The sequence below is a fragment of the Carassius auratus genome, unplaced genomic scaffold (genome assembly GCF_003368295.1).
Source record: "Carassius auratus strain Wakin unplaced genomic scaffold, ASM336829v1 scaf_tig00025698, whole genome shotgun sequence".
NCBI lineage: Eukaryota > Metazoa > Chordata > Actinopteri > Cypriniformes > Cyprinidae > Carassius > Carassius auratus.
Genome location: NW_020525450.1, coordinates 88,867 through 109,618, shown reverse-complemented (window position 1 = coordinate 109,618; position 20,752 = coordinate 88,867). Strand labels below are relative to the sequence as shown.

Here is a 20,752-nt window from a genome sequence, read left to right as displayed (position 1 = left end):
TTTTAATTCTAACTTAATCAAAAAATTACATTATTTCAATCATAACATATTAAAAAAAAAAAAAAAAAAATATATATATATATATATATATATATATATATATATATATATATATATATATATATATATTTTTTTTTTTTTTTTTTTTTCTATTATATTAAATGGGAAAAAAATTGATCATAATTATTGCATAAAAATTCATTATTATCATAAAATTCTCTCAAAACACCAAAAAAGAAAGAAAAAATATTATTAAACAAAAATACATTTGATTGATTTTACTGCAAAAAAGTATACCTGAATCCCGCCCTCCAGGTAATTTTTGACTGTGTGACTCATAAATAAAGAACCCCAGAGGGTTAATGTTGGCCATTATGGTGGAACTTAATATTTAATTACAAATATTTTCTGAGGTGGTAACGTTACTTGGTATAAAAAGTTGGAGAACCAATGGTTTAAAGAAATGGTATAATATGAAATCCTGCTTTTTAAGAACTTTTCAGTAAACCATTTCTTCTTTCCCCTTGTAGAGTCATCAAGGATCCAGCTTGTTCTTGAAACATTGGTAAGAAATTATTCATCTGCTACATTGCACCGTCACTTCTGCTAGAGATTCAGTGATCTTTTGTGATAGGTTTTGATTGTACTTAGTTTAATACAAATTTACTGAATTAGATTTTACTTATTTTACTACACTGTATTGCTAGTGTTCTGATTAAAACAGTGTAACTGGGGGCTATGAAAACACTGCTTATGAATAATTTGTTAATATTGTACATTTGCATCTGAATACGAGGAGAACTTGGACCTATTTAAAAAGTGTCCAGTGTGTGCACAGACCTGCACTATAAACAAATTCGTGATTGGAACCTTTGTGTCAATCACACAGGTAATTACAACACACCTTTAAAGATACACACATACAGTATTGTTCAAAATAATAGCAGTACAATGTGACTAACCAGAATAATCAAGATTTTTAGTATATTTTTTATTGCTACGTGGCAAACAAGTTACCAGTAGGTTCAGTAGATTGTCAGAAAACAAACAAGACCCAGCATTCATGTTATGCACGCTATTAAGGCTGTGCAATTGGGCAATTAGTTGAAAGGGGTGTGTTCAAAAAAATAGCAGTGTCTACCTTTGACTGTACAAACTCAAAACTATTTTGTACAAACATTTTTTTTTTCTGGGATTTAGCAATCCTGTGAATCACTAAACTAATATTTAGTTGTATGACCACAGTTTTTTAAAACTGCTTGACATCTGTGTGGCATGGAGTCAACCAACTTGTGGCACCTCTCAGCTGTTATTCCACTCCATGATTCTTTAACAACATTCCACAATTCATTCACATTTCTTGGTTTTGCTTCAGAAACAGCATTTTTGATATCACCCCACAAGTTCTCAATTGGATTAAGGTCTGGAGATTGGGCTGGCCACTCCATAACATTAATTTTGTTGGTTTGGAACCAAGACTTTGCCCGTTTACTAGTGTGTTTTGGGTCATTGTCTTGTTGAAACAACCATTTCAAGGGCATGTCTTCTTCAGCATAGGGCAACATGACCTCTTCAAGTATTTTAACATATGCAAACTGATCCATGATCCCTGGTATGCGATAAATAGGCCCAACACCATAGTAGGAGAAACATGCCCATATCATGATGCTTGCACCTCCATGCTTCACTGTCTTCACTGTGTACTGTGGCTTGAATTCAGAGTTTGGGGGTCGTCTCACAAACTGCCTGTGGCCCTTGGACCCAAAAAGAACAATTTTACTCTCATCAGTCCACAAAATGTTCCTCCATTTCTCTTTAGGCCAGTTGATGTGTTCTTTGGCAAATTGTAACCTCTTCTGCACATGCCTTTTTTTTAACAGAGGGACTTTGCGGGGGATTCTTGAAAATAGATTAGCTTCACACAGATGTCTTCTAACTGTCACAGTACTTACAGGTAACTCCAGACTGTCTTTGATCATCCTGGAGGTGATCATTGGCTGAGCCTTTGCCATTCTGGTTATTCTTCTATCCATTTTGATGGTTGTCTTCCGTTTTCTTCCACGTCTCTCTGGTTTTGCTCTCCATTTTAAGGCATTGGAGATCATTTTAGCTGAACAGCCTATAATTTTTTGCACCTCTTTATAGGTTTTCCCCTCTCTAATCAACTTTTTAATCAAAGTACGCTGTTCTTCTGAACAAGGTCTTGAACGACCCATTTTCCTCAGCTTTCAAATGCATGTTCAACGAGTGTTGGCTTCATCCTTAAATAGGGGCCACCTGATTCACACCTGTTTCTTCACAAAATTGATGACCTCAGTGATTGAATGCCACACTGCTATTTTTTTGAACACACCCCTTTCAACTAATTCAACTAATTGCCCAATTGCACAGCCTTAAGAGCGTGCATATCATGAATGCTGGGTCTCATTTGTTTTCTGAGAATCTACTGAACCTACTGGTAACTTGTTTGCCACGTAGCAATAAAAAAATATACGAAAAACCTTGATTATTCTGGTTAGTCACATTGTACTGCTATTATTTTGAACAATACTGTACATATACACATTATAATATATGTATATCAAAACAGATGATCATTTGTAATATTATTGCACAGTTGTTCTCACTGTGTCCACAAAACCCAGTGGAGCAGCCAGCCGTTCATCAAGAATATACCAGCTGGCAATCTGCACTTGTCATCAGCAGTAGCTTTCACTGGATCATCATACATTAAAGTTCACAAGGTCTGTTTTTAGTCTTGCTATGTTTAAATGTCATGGGTCATAGTTCTGTAGTGCTATTTGTGCAGTCAGTAATGTTTTATTATTTTATTTTTTTAAGGTTCTCTCAGCTCTGCGCCTTGAATGCATGTGTCCGAGGACATTTTTTAACCATCAAAAGTCTTTCCTCGTACCATCCATTTTGTGGCACTGGAGGTCTGAGCAAAAGGCACTTGTGGAACATGCAAAGATGTCTGGAAAGGCCATAGTTCTGGGAGGTGATATGAGAGCTGATTCACCAGGTTTGAAGTCAATGAGACCCTAAAATGAAACATTTCAAAATAAGATTTAAGATCCAAGGCTGTTGGCGATATCACGTGATAAAACTTTTAACAAACATGTTTTTATGTAATTTTTTTTTGTCTTTTAAAGGACATTGTGCAAAGTATGGTAGCTACACAATGATGAGCTTGGATGAAAACAGGGTGGTGGACATTCAGTTGGTGCAGGTAAATAACTAAAAAAAAAAACTTTTTTTTGTACTCTCCTTCCACTCTCCAGCGGGACAGATTTAATGTGTCGAAGGACTAACAAAATGATTTTATTCTTTCAGAGTAATGAGGTAGGTTCAAGCCCTCGGATGGAACTGGAAGGGTTTTTGAGAAGCATCAACTTCCTAGAATCTGAAGGTATGAAGATTGATGCACTTGCCTGTGTTTCCTGCACTTCGATTCAGAAGTACCTCAGGGAGCAGCAACCAGACATCCGACATTATTTTGACACTTGGCATGTATCGAAACGTTTGTACTTTTCAACGTGGATCAATATCACAATATGTAATATTAATACCTTTTGTTTTATAAATAAGATTGTTTGGCTATTTAGCTGTCAAAAGTTTAAATCACGACTGGCTAGCACGCACTTACCTTACGCATTATGTCAGTAGATGGATTCAACCACATGAGCATTTCCACTACGAAAACAAAATGTTGCATGAAAGGGGAAGTTGAATTTCTTGCTCTGAGCTAATTTTACATGTTGTCCAGTGTTTGGCTGCAAGAATGTGAGACAGAATGCACAGAGAATGCTATTTATCAGTAATGGCATTCTCTTTGCATTCTGTCCAACAGGCTAATCAGTATGTACAGTTGTTGATATTGCGTCAAACTTTTATCTAGATTACTCCTTACCGCTCTTCACTATAATGAGAATGCAGATCGGAAACCAGCATGCAACGAGAGTGGTGACGTGTCGGTTCGAGTCAGAAGGCCAAAGTTCAAGAAGGGTGAATACAGCATTTTCAGCATGAAAACAGCACCTACATACAGTAAGTTGTTTACTTTAAGTTGTTTAATCTTTAAAAAGCGGGATGGGTATCGACCATATGGAAGTTAGTTTCCACCACTAGATAAATGTGATTGTGAATTTTTATTCTCACAATTCTGACTTTATGCACGATAAAAACTGAGATAAAAAAAGGTAATTGTGACTTCACAATTCTTACTTTTTATTTTTTACATTTATTTTAAAAAATTCACAAAATCGATTATATTGTTGCTTGTTTTACCAGGATGTGATTGTAAAATAATTTTGCACTGTTACAACAAAATTAAATTTACCATTTTAGATTATGTGGACACCCTGCTGAAGATGCTGTTTGAAGAAGTCATTCCCAAACCTGGCCCATACCAGGAACACGAGTGAACTGAATTTCCCTGACAATCTGTGTGCTGCCTTCGAAAGGCCCGACATGCAGGAAGCTTCAGCAAGACGTTGGTCCCGTTTTTCACAGAATTCACAGATTTAATGTATGAGAGAGAAAAAGAATGCGGGAGTCTGTGAATGAGTTTTTTTTTATTATTGTACAGTGTGTGACAAAAAAATGCATGCAGTCTAGTGTAAATAGTTATCAAATAAGGCAATAACTCATAACTATACAGTTCTGCAAAAGAAGTTAAATGAGAAATAAATAGTACAAATCAAGTCTTGGCAAGCAACCGAGGCAGTTGGAATTCTCTGTACTGTTCAGAAGGAAATGCATACCTGATTTTTATACATCCAAGTACTAACCAGGCCCAAACCTGCTTAGCTTCCGAGAGCAGACGAGATCGGGTATAGCCAGGTTGGTATGGCCGTAAGCGAAGACTGCTGCAAAGAGAGGGCTATTTAAAGATCAGCTAATCTAATCACCAGTACATTATATAAGAAGGAAAGAAAACCCAAAAGCTTAAAGCACCTGGTATTCCTAGGCGGTCTCTCATCCAAGTACTAACGAGACCTAAACCTGCTAAGATTCAGAGATCGGGCATTGACTAATTTTTTTTTTTTTTTTGCAAGATTATTATATAATTCGTGAAATTTTCCAAAAAGTTTAAAGCACCTGGTATTCCCAGGCATTCTCCCATCCATGTACTAACCAGGCCTGCTAATATTCAGAGATCTGGCATTGACTCTATTTTTTGGTAAAATTATTATATACTAGGTGAAAAATTTCCAAAAAGCTTACAGCACCTGGTATTCCCAGGCGGTCCCAGGCGGTCTCCCATTCAAGTACTAAAAGGCCAAACCTGCTTAGCTTCCGAGAGCAGATGAGATTTTTTTTTTTTTTTTTTCATTTCTCTCTTTTATACAGTCATACTATTATTATTCCTACATACAAATACACATAAACAAACCAACCAAAAACATAAAAAACACCTTTAAAACTTTAAAACTTTAAATACAGTTAGGCAGTGTTAGATCAAAACTTTTACATGTCTTAGTCATAAAAGGATTATCATCAACAAGGCACTTATTAAAAATTCCCAGTTGTCCTGTCATATTAAAATAATCATACAAGATCTTTATAGTATTACTTAACTTATGCTTAAATAATACACATACTGAAAATTTTTTTTTCTCTTTTTTCATTAAGTTCCGTCTAGACCATATTACATACCTTGCCACAGATAACCATAAATTAAGAGCATACTTATTACTTGCTTTTCCATTAAAACCAAATAGGAATAAAATTTACCATCCATCTTGTATTATACTTTGATCAAATATAAACTTCCCCACCATCTTTTTTAACTTCCTCATGAAACAATCAAATTTCTTACATTTAAAAAACATATGTAGTGTTCCTTCATTTTCCTCAAAACATACTTTGCATATTGCATCTTTTGCTATCCCAATTTTAAACAATCTCATTTCATTTAATATAAAGTTGTGTATTAATAGATAATCAGAGTTTTCTAACACGGGACTGTAAAATTCATCCTGACATTTTTTCCATATTTCTCTCCCATCCAAAATATTAAACAATTTTCCCCAGTATTCATTTGCTCTGGGCTCAACAAATACATCATCACAGAAAAGTAAATAAAAGGTTTTTAAAACACATGCATCAAAGCTGACATTCTCTCCTTTTATTCTTAGAAAAACCTCTATTTTATCATTTTTATTTTCACTTTCATTTCTCTCAATTTTCTCTATCCATTCTATTGGAATTGCTTTTTTTATTTTCTCATAATTGATTTTCATTGCCTTCCTATCCTCTATTTCTTCTTTCTCTTCAAGTGTATCTATAATAGCTTGTAGCGGCAAAAACCCTGGTTTCACCTCATATAGAATATATTTTACTTGCTTCAATCCAACTTCAAACCCTTTTTATAAAATATCACTTGACCATTACAGTTCACCTTCTCATTTAAAAACAACGGTTGATTTAACATCTGTTGTCTGTCCTTTGGTTCAAAATAAACATGCCTTCTAAAATCATTCCATGTCTTTACAACTTCTTTATAGAATTCAGGCATATTTACAATCATATTAACTTTCAATTTCATCCATAGTATATCACTGCCCATCTGTCCACACTTATTCATAAAAAACAACATTATTTTTCCCCAAGCAGATTCATAGTTGTTTAAAAACCTTTTCATTATTTTTATCCTCATACATTTCATTCTTAAAAGAGGATCTATAAGTCCCAATCCTCCTTCCTCCACTTTTCTTACTATGGTATTATATGCGATTTTAGAAGGTTTACCATCCCATAAAAACTTAAAATATTAGCTTTTATTTTCTTATATACCCATAACGGAAGACTTACTACAGTCAGAATATACCACATCTTTGATAAAAATAATGAATTTAATACTAATACTTTACCTTTTAGAAAAAGAGCTTGCTGTTTCCAAAAATTAAGTCTTTTGATCATTCCACCTAGCACCTCCTCCCATATTAAATCTCGTATTTTTATTTCATCCATACTAATTCTAATTCCTAAAATCTTAATATTATTTGACTGTTCTTTAAATTGAAATATTCCTGTTAGATCTTTTACTTGCCCCATCCTCATATACTCAGTTTTTTCTTCTTTTGCCCATGCTCCTCTACAATATTTCTCAAATATATACATTGCCTTTTTAACACTATTAATATCTTTTAAAAACAAAGTAGTATCGTCTGCATATTGAAAAACCTTTTGCTCTACATGATCATTTTCTATAAAAAATCCATTAATTTCTCTATCTGCATTTATTGCTAACCCTAAAGGTTCAGCCACAATTGTATACAATAATGCTGACAATGGACATCCCTGTCTGATTGATCTAGTTATGTTTATAAAATCAGTTAAAAACCCATTCACTTTAACACAACTAAAAATCCCATTATAAAGACATTTCATCCATCTAATAAAATTCTTTCCAAATCCAAATCTTTCTATTAAATCAAATAAATAACTGTGCTCCACTCTATTGAATGCTTTTTCTAAATCCACACTGATTAAATATCCCTTCTCTCCTTTTTCTTTGATATACCAGACAATATCTCTTATATTACATACTGTGTCTGAAATATCTCTATTTAAAACACTATAAGCTTGATTTGTAGTAATAATGTTAGGAATAACCTTCTTCATCCTATTAGCTAAAACCTTCGCTAAAATCTTATAGTCTGTGTTTAACATACTCAGCGGTCTGTAATTCTTCAACTCTTCTTTATCTCCTTTATTTTTATAGATAATTTTAATCATTCCCTTTTTCATACTTTCACACAACTGTTCCTCCTTAAAAATAACAATATAAATTTCATATAGTATCGGGGTTAAAATACTTTTAAAGGCCTTATAAAATTCACTTGATAATCCGTCTAATCCAGGACTTTTGCCACTACTCAACTGAGTAATTGCTTCATCTATTTCTTCTTCTGTTATTTTACTATCACACATTTGTCTGTCATCATCCTTCAATTTTACCTTTATTTGATTCAATAAAAATTCTTTATCTTCTTCTATAACACCCTTTTCCTGAAATAAGTTTAAATAAAAATCTTTAACCTCCCTTAGAATTTCATTATTTTCTTTAAAACTCTTCCCATTTTTAATCACACTTCTAATGAGTTGTGCCTGTTGCCTTGTTTTTTCTAATTCATAAAAAAACTTTGTACTTCTCTCACCCTCTACTATATTTTTAGCTCTAATTCTTATTATGGCTCCCATACATTTTTCTTCTTCTATTTTTTTTAGTTTTTCTTCTAATATTACAATTTTCTCCACTTCTGCCTTTCCTTCATCAGCCTTTTTCATTTCTTTATCCCATTCTCTTTTAACTTTTCTTTCCTTGGCTCTTTTTGCTCTCTGCACATTCCTTGCATATTTTATTGTAAACAACTTTATTTTTACTTTAAGATTATCCCACCAAACACATATTGCTTCCTCATACAGTAAATTATTTATGCTATTTATAATTATATTTTCCACTTCCATTTTATAACAATCATTTTTCAATAGTTCTTTATTAAATAACCATATTCCACTTCCCCTCTCTACTCCACTCAAATCCATTATTACATATAAGAAGTCATGATCACTCCCACTATATATTTTATAATATATTTTTGATATATATTGGTCAAGTTCCCTATTACTTAATAAAAAATCTAATCTACTTTGCTTTAAAACTGAGTTCACAACTTGTCTTCGTGAATATTCCCTTTTAGATTTATTTCTATTTCTCCATACTTCAATCAGATTGTGTTGGGACATCATTTTTTCCAACTCATTCCTCCCACTATCAGCTTTATATATCATTTTATCATCAACATCAATTCTTTCTAAAACAGTATTAAAATCTCCAATCAAAAACACATTTTGCCACACACTCATTAAATCACTCAACTCCTTAAAAAAATCTACTCTTTCTCGTCCCTCATTTGGAGCATGAATGTTACATATTATTGTTTCCACATTTTTTTCAAGCCATTAATTTTGTCATCATTCCAACATGTTTCTTGTAAACATAGTATATTGCATATCTTAGTCAAATGAATCAAATTTTCAAATTTAGTAACATTTGATAATCCTCTAGCATTAACGGATACAATACAAAATTGACTCATCACTACAAAAAAAGAAAGAATAACCAATAAACAACAAAAACAGCCCAAAACCCTTTCCATCAGTCCAGTCTACTAATAAAACACTTCACTTTTGTTCAGTCTCTCTCCCCTCTTCCTCTCTTAATCCAGTCATTTCTGCCTTTTTTTCTTTTTTTCTTTAGATTCTCTTCTTATTCTTTGTTTTTCCATCACCTTCTCAATATTAATTTGTGCTGTTGTTTTCAATCTACTTCCCCCGCTCAATATGTTTTTCTTCACACTTTCTTTCCCACCAAAAGTTTTTTCCTTAGTGTCTCTTACCTCCTCTTGGCTTGTAATGTCCTTTACTCCATCATCTCCTTCTTCTTTGTTTTCCATCTTATTCTGTTCAACTTTACCATCAAATAGTTGTAGTCCCATCGTCATTTTTGCTCTTTCTGTCGTTTTTTCTCCGCCCCGTTCATCTTTACTTACTCTTTCTTCGCCGCTTTGTATCTCCTTTGTCATGACACTTACTTGTTATAGTACACCTCCTTCATCATCCTTTTCCACATTCTCCCCTTCGTTGTGTAAATCTGTCTCCATTTCCTCATGTGCTTCTTCATAATTTTCACATCTACACCTTTGTAATGCCTTCCCACAGCTTTGGCACCGCGGGGCTTTGCAGTCCCACGCATAATGCCCCTGCTCCATGCATTCTCGGCATATAAAATGAGGACAATCCTTCTTTTCGTGATCAACACTTGAACATATTCTGCAAGTTTTCACTTGGTGATCATGAATCACTCTAAAATATTTGATTCCTTTCTCCGTTTCAATCCTTGTATTATATGGAAGGGACACCACGTCCTTTGGAAATTTAACTGTGATAAATCTTGTTCCATCCGCCACCGTTGTCCCAGGGTAAAACCTCCTTCTCAGAGGTAGTATCGGTGTAACCCCCCAGCTTGTTAATTTTTGCAGTACTTCCTCATCACTTATATAATTTGGCAAATTTAGAAAAGAAACCATCCTTTCTGTTGCACAAAGCTTCCTCATTTCACACATTTGCCCATTAATTAATATTCCATCCAATATATGTTCAAAGTCTGTTTCTTCCTCCAAAGTGAGTTCATATTCAAAATCAGTTTTTTTCCTTAGTCCGTATAATTTGCCAATTCCAGTTTTGTCCTCTACAGCTTTAATTATCATCATAACAGTTAATTTGTCCGGATTTTTCACATTCATTGTCAGCGTTGTTTCTTTTTTGTACTCTCTCTGCTATCTCATTTTCCCTCTCAACTTATTTATCATTTCATCTTTTTGACTTTCCTCTTTTCTCTTTTCACCATTTGAATAATCCTTTGCTTTACCTTGTAGCCTCTGTTGTTGTTCAGTCCTTTCTTTCAGCATTTCAGTTCCATTTCTCTTCTTCCTCGAGACCACAGTTGCCCATGTTTCCTCTTCTTGATTTTCATTATTTTCTTTAATCATAGTTTTGAATGAACTAGTCCCTTCATCTACTTTGTTGGATTTTATCTCCAGTTCTTTTCCCAGTCCTGGTCCATTATCCATTATTTCCTTCCTTGTTTGTAGACCTCTCAAACGATATCAAAAACCAAAACCAAAAACTCAACCCCAAACAGTTAAAAAACTGCTTGGGGTTAAACCATGAAAATTACACCAAAAGTGAACTTTATAACTTTTAACTTAGCAAAAAAAATAAATAAAATAAAAAATTAACAAAAATGGCGGAGAGCCTTTCTCTCCAACAGGAGCCAAATCACTGATTGGAACGTAACAACTAGATCGGGCGTGGCCAGGTTGGTATGGCCGTAAGCGAAAATGCTGCAAAGAGAGGGCTATTTAAAGACCAGCCCATCTAATCGCCAGTACATTATATAAGAAGGAAAGAAAACCCAAAAGCTTAAAGCACCTGGTATTCCAAGGCAGTCTCTCATCCAAGTACTAACCAGACCTAAACCTGCTAAGATGCAGAGATCGGGCATTGACTAATTTTTTTTTTTTTTTTGCAAGATTATTATATAATTCGGGAAATTTTCCAAAAAGTTTAAAGCACCTGGTATTCCCAGGCAGTCTCCCATCCATGTACTAACCAGGCCCAAACCTGCTAATATTCAGAGATCGGGCATTGACTCTATTTTTTGGTAAAATTATTATATACTAGGTGAAAAATTTCCAAAAAGCTTACAGCACCTGGTATTCCCAGGCGGTCTCCCATCCAAGTACTAACCAGGCCCAAACCTGCTTAGCTTCCGAGAGCAGACGAGATCGGGCATAGCCTTTTTTTTTTTTTTTATCTTTTTATTTAACTTTCAATTCACAGTTTTTCAATTGCATTATTCCATTCAATTTACTTACATTTCAATACATTTGTATGAATCATTTTTCAACTGGTCTACTTAATTTTGCATAATCATACAGCAATAAAAAAAGAACATAAATAAAGTACACACAAATATGTTTACATTTACTCAATTGACATCAGCCATTCTCAATCAGATTATAACTCTTTACCAATAGAAACATGTTTCTTCCCCCACCTTTTGATGTATGGACCTATCCGTAGTCAAAAAAAACTCTTTCCCCTCTTTATCGTCATACTTACAAATCAACTCTCTTTGTATCATTGACCTTAACATATCTTTTACTTTTATTTTTCTCCCTTCAAAATATTTATAGTTCCTTCTTAGAACTACTGCTAGTCTGGCATCACTCAGAACAAAATTAATTAAACAAATGTCAGTTCTTTTCCTTTTCCCAAAAGTTCCAAACAAAAAAATTTCCCCCATTCCTCCTCGGTCTCAACTTTGACACCCCAGTTTTGTCACATACCCGCTCCTGGTTCTTTTATCTGCTCAACCTGTTCTCCGTCCATCTCAGACTTCCTCTTTGCACTCAGTCGTTTAATCTTTGTTTTCAGTCCCTCTTTACATTCTCTGTCTCTCTTTTTTCCACCTCTGCTTTCTGTCAGTTCTTGTGCAGTATTTTTCTTTTCCTCTTCTTTACCTCTTTCTTTCACATTACTTTCATCTGTCTCCTCCTCTTCCTCGATCTCTTCTGACTGCTCCATCTCCTCCTCCCCATCTTCTACTTCACTGTAACTTTCAGGTCTGTCTCGCCATTCCATTTTGCTTCTTCTCTCACTATCTTCAGCTCCGTCTTTCTCTCCACCGCTCACCACATCAGTTGTTCTCTCCTCTTGCTCCTCTGTCAGAACACAATTCCTCCTTTCATCATATTTTTGACTATCCACTCTCTCTCTCTCTAATCCCATCCATTCTTCACAATCTCTTGCATAATGGCCTCCACCATTGCACTTGAAGCACTTTAATTCAGGGCACTCTCTGATTATGTGCCCTGTCTTGATGCAAAGTCTACAAACACGTATATGTCTATCATGGATGACACGAAAAAATTCGGTGCCTCTCAGAGTCTCAAATTTTGTGGAGTATGGTAGTGAACATACCTGTTCCGTGAAGCGAACTTTTAAGAAACGTGCCCCATCAACTGTATCCGTTCCAGGCCACACCCGGCGTTTGATTGGTAAAAGTGGTCGTAATCCCCACTCCTGTAGCTTGGCGAGTATCTTCTCATCCTCTAAGTACACAGGCAAATTGATAAAGGACACCACCATATCATTATTCATTATATCCCTGGCATGCACCATTACTCCTTTCACTCTCACTCCATCCATTAGTTTCCTCTTTGCCTCTTCATCTTTCATTGTGAGCTCATAGACCCTTTCACCTCTCACCCTGCAGCCAATCACTTCTCCACACTCCTTCTTTACTTCCTTCAGCAAATCCATCATTGAAATATTTTCTGTTCCAACCACTTCTACCTCCACAGTCAACTCTTTGCTGTACTTCCATTTTGATTTTCCTTGCACTCCTCTGCTATTTTCTTCTCCCTCTTCACACAAATTCCCTGTGACTTTACTTGTCTCCTGTAAATTTTGGATCTCTGCTTGTTTGACTTTACCTCTTCTTGCTCCTCCTCTTCATTCCTCCCATTGCTACTTCTTCTCATCATGGTTTGTTCTCTTTCTTTATCTGCTGCCATGCTGTGCTTCTGTAGCATGCTACAAGGAAAAATAAGTCAAAAAAAGTCAAAAAAGTCCCCCAGACAGCATAAGCTGCCGGGGGATTTATGGAGGTCAAAACTGAATATCCAGCAACTAATGTCCCAAGCAAAAATCTGAAAGCCAAAATATTTAGAACCAAACAATTCAATTAAACAAACAGGATTGAGCCTTTCTCTCTGTGCTGCAAGACTATCACTTCCTGTTGGCTCTCTAGCGCCGCCAGGTTGGTATGGCCGTAAGAGAAGACTGCTGCAAAGAGAGGGCTATTTAAAGACCAGCCCATCTAATCGCCAGTACATTATATAAGTAGGAAAGAAAACCCAAAAGCTTAAAGCACCTGGTATTCCTAGGCAGTCTCTCATCCAAGTACTAACCAGACCTAAACCTGCTAAGATTCAGAGATCGGGCATTGAATCTATTTTTTTTTTTTTTTTTTTTTGCAAGATTATTATATAATTCGTGAAATTTTCCAAAAAGTTTAAAGCACCTGGTATTCCCAGGCAGTCTCCCATCCATGTACTAACCAGGCCCAAACCTGCTAATATTCAGAGATCGGGCATTGACTCTATTTTTTGGCTAAATTATTATATACTAAGTGAAACATTTCCAAAAAGCTTACAGCACCTGGTATTCCCAGGCGGTCTCCCATCCAAGTACTAACCAGGCCCAAACCTGCTTAGCTTCCGAGAGCAGACGAGATCGGGCATAGCTTTTTTTTTATTTTTTATTATAAAATAATTTCGACATTTACAGTAAATACATAATATATTTCAACATTAAATTTTCAACAACCCTCCATTTACACTTTTCAAAAATTAAATACAAGTTCGTTCAATTCTGTAACAGAAATAAATTTGCTTCCCTCAACAAAAAAAGTTACAGAATTCCTCACACATATATGTTTTAATCATCTCTATGTGTTGCTTTATCAAGGTCTTGAAAATACACCATACATTTTCTTTTCTTTTTTCAAAATATGCTACATTTCTCCTCAATCGTACTGCATACCTTGCAAAACTTAACATCATATTTAAAAAATGCACATTCCCTTTTACTTTCTTTTCCTGTACCATACCAAACAAAAATATCCTGCCCCACTCCTTATCCACAAATTTTATTTCCTCCCAATTCTTCCTCACACATTGCTTTAATAATTCACGATAATCTTTTAGACTCTGACATTCTACATAGAAATGCATTAAGGTCTCAACCTCGCTGTCACACACATCACATTCTCTCGCAATGCTTTTGACAACCTGATGCAAAACCTCCTTTGTATATACTCTATTATGTCGCAATATGAAATCATTATGTTCACATTCCATTGAATTGTATCTAACACCTAGGTTTATCCACAGCATTTCTGGTTTTAACTCTGGGAATAGATTTATCCAATAAATTTCAGCAGCAGGTCTTCTAACTTCTTTTTTCACCATAATCCTATAGAAACCTTTTAATGGAACCTTTGACAATTCTGCCATGCAACCACTCTGTACAATATATATTTCGGGAAACTTGTACTCTTGTTTTGAAACTTTTTTTCTATCAGAGCAATCCAATCTCTTGGAATGCTATTCTTAATTTTTTTCAAAAATATTAAGCACTGTACCTTTTCTGATATTTTCATTCTCTTCCATTACAATATCCAGGATTGCCTGTGAGGGCAAGAAACCTGGGACAACTTCATAAATATAGTCTTTTATCTGGTATAGACCAACCTTCATAAAACTTTTGTTTTCCAATATTTTTCCTTTATCTAATATCTTAGGATTCAAAAACACTGGCTGATTTAGTACTAATTCAGGCAAATTACACCTATAAGACACCTGCGGCAGAAATTCAGCCCATGCTTGGAAGACTTCTTTATAGAATTGTGGCACATCCTTTATCATGGACTCCTTTAAACACATAAAAAGATTACTCTGGTTACATGTCCCAAACTTCTCCAAACAATCCTTCATACAATATTTCCAACCATATATTTCTTTACTATATAAATATTTCTTAACAATTTTAAGCCGTAATGCTTTTCTCTTTACATCCAACTCCATCAATTTCAAGCCTCCCTCCTTAATATCAGCAATCAGTACCTTTTTTGAGATCCTTACATTTTTCCCTCCCCACAAGAAATCTACTACAATGGAGTTTGCCTCTTTTAAAACCCACTCTGGCATGTCCAGCACACTCAGTGAATGAACAAATCTTGACATTAACAATACATTGATAACAGTGACTTTCCCTTTCAGTGTAAGACCTCTTAATTTCCAGTAGTTCACAATTCGCCTTATCTTCTGTAGGACTACCGGCCAAGATACATCCCTCGCCTTACTATCTTCAATACCTATATTAACCCCCAGTACTTTAATATAATCCTTAACAGCTTTAAAAGGAATACCACACTCAGATATTTTATTTTCCCCAAAGAACATGATTTCAGACTTTTCAACATTAATTATTGCCCCAGCCGCTCTACCATATGTATTCATGTGCTCCGTTATCCTCGTTATACTATCCATATCCCTCACAGTAAATGTAGTATCATCTGCATATTGATGAATTAAGCTGACCCCGTCTCCTGCTAATTTAATAGGCTTCAGCTCCTTATCTGCTTTTATTAAAGTTGCCAGTGGCTCAACAGTTATACAGTAGAGCAGGGCAGACAAAGGGCAACCCTGCCTTATAGACCTCTCTATAACAAACTCATCTGTTATCAAACCATTACACTTCACCACACCATGTGCACTATTATAAAGCAGCTTTATCCATGATCTAAATCTACCCCCAAATCCGAACATTTCCAAAGCTTTCTCCAAAAATTTATGCTCCACCCTATCAAAAGCTTTATTTAAGTCCAAACTTGAAAATGCCTCCTTCTTTCTACATATAAAATACAAAATCTCTAATTGTACTTATAATATCAGCAATATCTCTCCCAGGTATACTATAAGCCTGTGTTGGGGCAACAATACTCCCTATTACCTTTTTTAGCCTATTTGCTAGAATTTTTGCCAATATTTTGTAATCAGTATTTAAGAGACTAATTGGTCTATAATTTTGTAATCTTAATCTACTCCCTTTATTTTTAAATAAAATGCTTAACACTCCTGCAACCATTGTCTTAGGCACATCCTGCTTTTCTTCCATATACTGATATAGCTCTAACAATATTGGCCCTAGAGCATCCCTAAAAGTTCTATAAAACTCAGCAGTTAGGCCATCTGAGCCTGGGCTCTTATTAATGTTTAGACTGGAGATTGCCTCATTGATTTCCAGCATAGAGATATCATTATCACAGAGCATCCTGTCTATATCTGACAATCTAGCACTAACTGTACTTAACACCTTTCCCATACATTCCATATTTACCCCTTCTTTCCTGAATAGTGACCTATAAAAGGATTCAACAGTATCCAAAATCCCTACCAAATCACTCACTTTTTTACCCTTCCCATCTTCCAACTCGGTAATACAGATTTTTCTCTGATTTTGCCTCTCCATGCCCAAAAAAAAAGATATGCATTTCTCACCCTCTAAGGCATGCTTCACCCTACTTCTTACAATAGCCCCCTTACATCTTTTAATTTCATGTTTATTCAAATCAGCCTTAAATATTAAATAATTTGTCAAATCATGATTTGGATCACTGCTTATCTGTTCCAGTTCTACAGAAATTTTATTTTGCAAATCTTTGTAATCCCTCCTTTCCATGCTATTCTTTTCCTTTGCATACTTAATACTCAGAATCTTCATTTTCTGCTTTAAACCCTCCCACTTTACACACACATTTTCAAAGCCTAGATTTCTTCCCCATTCAGATTTTATACACTCATAGATCTTAGCCCTATAATTTACATCATTTAATAAACTTGCATTGAAACACCAGAGCCCCCCACCTTTGTGTTGCATTCTTTGACTCACTTGAAATTCCAGGACTGCATGGTCACTAAATGCTATGAACTTATAAATTCTATTTTTAATACACTGAACTATGTTCTGCCTCACCAGACAAATATCAATTCTGCTTTGTTTTAAAGAATTGAGCACAATCTGTCTTCTCGAATACCCTCTTTTATCAGGGTTTTCTAATCTCCAGAGATCTACCAGGTTCACTTTATTCATTAGGTTTATAAGTTCAGTCCTTGATGAGTCCCTTCTGTAGCTCATATCATTTGCAGCATCCATTCTACTGCACCAAACATTAAAATCACCCACACAGATGCAGTTATCCGTGCAAAGTGTTCTTAAATGCTTAAAAAGCATCCTTCTTCCTTTTTCATTATTCGGTACATAAACATTAATCAACTTGTAAACACAATTTTGAAACTCAAAATCTATAATTAAAACTCTCCCTTCATTATCAGCATAAACTTCCTTAACATTTTGTACTACGTTGCTTTTAACTAAACAAGCCACTCCACAAGCCCTCCTACTGCCATGACTTACAAAAATATGATGAGACCATTTCCTCTTCACTTCCCTCAAATTACTGCTATCCCAATTTGTTTCTTGGAAGCAATAAATGTCTGCTTTCACAGCTGTTAAGATACTTTCAAATTTACACATGTTACCAAGACCATTAGCATTTAGGGACACAATTTTAATCATAGCAGCAGTAAGGGTGAAAACAAAAGAAAAAAGATAGCCCTCATTTCTTTTTCTTCATGTTTCCTTTCTCTCCCTTGTCATTTAGTGTTCTTTTTTTCCTAACAAGCAGTTGCAGATTTTCACTTCTCCCTTCCTCATACAAATCATAATCATCATACTTATCATCATCATCATCATCATCAACATTTTCATTTCCATCACACTTGAGAGCAGTCTTAACGGAGGCCAATGATTGTGAAGTAGCATTGCCCATGGTTGCTTTACCCACAAACCTGTTCTTTACTTGATTGTCCATGCAACTCTTAACCAGTCCTGTTCCAGCACTTTGAGTTGTGTGATCCTTTAGCCCTGAATGCAACAGCTGACTTTCAAAGTCGTCCAAAGTATTCCCTAATGTGCCTCCATGAACAGATCCATTCTCCTCCTCGTTTACCCCACTGGACAAATCTGCTCCCCCCATCACATCACCATAATGCACATCACTCAGTTCTTTGCACTCTCTAGCATAATGTCCTTGTTTATCACACTTGTGACAAGTAAACTCAGGGCAGTCCCTCAATACATGTCCAGGCTGGATACAAATACGACACACTTTTACTTGCCTGTTATGAATTACTCTAAAGTGCTCAGCACCCTCCAGTGTTTCAAACTTGGTTGAGTATGGCAATGATTGAACAGTGTCAGTGAACTTAACTTTACAGAAGCGGGTCCCATCTGCAATATCTGTTCCTGGCCATCTCCTCCTCTTGATTGGGGATGTTGCATTGACACCCCATCCATTAAGTTTCTCCAAAATTTCCTCATCCGTGATGTACACAGGAAGATTCATGAATGAAACAACAAGCCCATCATTGCTCAGATCTCTAGCAATAATTTGACAGTTTTTGATTTTAAAACCATCAATAAGTCTTTCCTTTCCTTTACTGTGGTTCATTGTAATTTCATACTTTTTGTCCCCTTTGAAACGACATCCAATCACAGTACCATAGACTTCATTAATTCCTCTAAGTAATTCCATCATTGTTATTTTCTCATTCCCAACAATTTCCACACTCACAGTTAAGTTCGTCCTCCATCATGACTAGATTCCCGCTGTCCTTCTTAGATACCAGATCCGTTTGTAGTACTCCAATGTCTCCCACCATGTGCTCCATTCAATTAACAAACAAAACCTCCAGGAACAAAAAAGGATAAAACTCCTCCTACAAACAGCAGCTGCTGCAGGAGGAGTAGGGAAAACAACTTTAGAGCTTAATTAAAGACCATTTTTTATATAAATTTAAATTTAAACCCTGGGAAAAATAAATCAGCTCAAGATTACACACTCTCCTAGCACACGCTCAGGTTGGTATGGCCATAAGCGAAGACTGCTGCAAAGAGAGGCCTATTTAAAGACCAGCCCAACTAATCGCCAGTACATTATATAAGTAGGAAAGAAAACCCAAAAGCTTTAAGCACCTGGTATTCCTAGGCAGTCTCTCATCCAAGTACTAAACAGACCCAAACCTGCTAATATTCAGAGATCGGGCATTGACTCTATTTTTTAGCAAAATTATTATATACTAAGTGAAAAATTTCCAAAAAGCTTAAAGCACCTGGTATTCCTAGGCAGTCTCTCATCCAAGTACTCACCAGACCTAAACCTGCTAAGATTCAGAGATCGGACATTGACTCTTTTTTTTTTTTTTTTTGGCAAGATTATTATATAAATCGTGAAATTTTCCAAAAAGTTTAAAGCACCTGGTATTCCCAGGCAGTCTCCCATCCATGTACTAACAGGCCCAAACCTGCTAATATTCAGAGATTGGCATTTACTCTATTTTTTGGCAAAATTATTATATACTAAGTGAAAAGTTTCCAAAAAGCTTACAGCACCTGATATTCCTAGGCAGTCTCTCATCCAAGTACTCACCAGACCTAAACCTGCTAAGATTCAGAGATCGGACATTGACTCTTTTTTTCTTTTTTTTTTGGCAAGATTATTATATAAATCGTGAAATTTTCCAAAAAGTTTAAAGCACCTGGTATTCCCAGGCAGTCTCCCATCCATGTACTAACAGGCCCAAACCTGCTAATATTCAGAGATCGGCATTGACTCTATTTTTTGGCAAAATTATTATATACTAAGTGAAAAGTTTCCAAAAAGCTTACAGCAACTGGTATTCCCAGGCGGTCTCCCATCCAAGTACTAACCAGGCCCAAACCTGCTTAGCTTCTGAGAGCAGACGAGATCGGGCATAGCCAGGTTGGTATGGCCGTAAGCGAAGACTGCTGCAAAGAGAGGGCTATTTAAAGACCAGCCCATCTAATCGGCAGTACATTATATAAGTAGGAAAGAAAACCCAAAAGCTTAAAGCACCGGGTATTCCTAGGCAGTCTCTCATCCAAGTACTAACCAGACCTAAACCTACTAAGATTCAGAGATCGGGCATTGACTCTTTTTTTTTTTTTTTTTGCAAGATTTTTATATAAATCGTGAAATTTTCCGAAAAGTTTAGAGCACCTGGTATTCCCAGGCAGTCTCCCATCCATGTACTAACCAGGCCCAAACCTGCTAATATTCAGAGATCGGACATTGACTCTATTTTTTGGCTAAATTATTATATACTAAGTGAAAAGTTTCCAAAAAGCTAACAGCACCTGGTATTCCCAGGCGGTCTCCCATCCAAGTACTAACCAGTCCCAAACCTGCTTAGCTTCCGAGAGCAGACAAGATTTTTTTGTTTGTTTTTTTTGTATTAAGAAATTTCAATCAATCAAATACAATAGATTAAGCACAATCAATAGAAAATACAGAACATCGTCTTTACACATCTCTACATTACACATCTTTCCTTTACATAGATAATTTAAAAAACTCTTCCACTTTCTGGCAACTTCCACATTAAATCATTTAAAACACAACAAACTTGTGGGGTAAAAACATCATAAAAAGAGTCTAACATATTCACACCTTTAAAGTACACATACAGTC

At 35.5% G+C, this 20,752-nt stretch overlaps 1 non-coding gene across 1 annotated transcript; it reads right to left on the bottom strand.

The window, feature by feature from the left end:
• Positions 1-19,922: 19,922 nt before the first annotated feature.
• Positions 19,923-20,041, bottom strand: LOC113078440 (5S ribosomal RNA). Its single transcript, XR_003281512.1, has one exon. It is a non-coding gene; the product is annotated as a 5S ribosomal RNA (ribosomal RNA).
• Between the last annotated feature and the right edge of the window lie 711 nt (positions 20,042-20,752).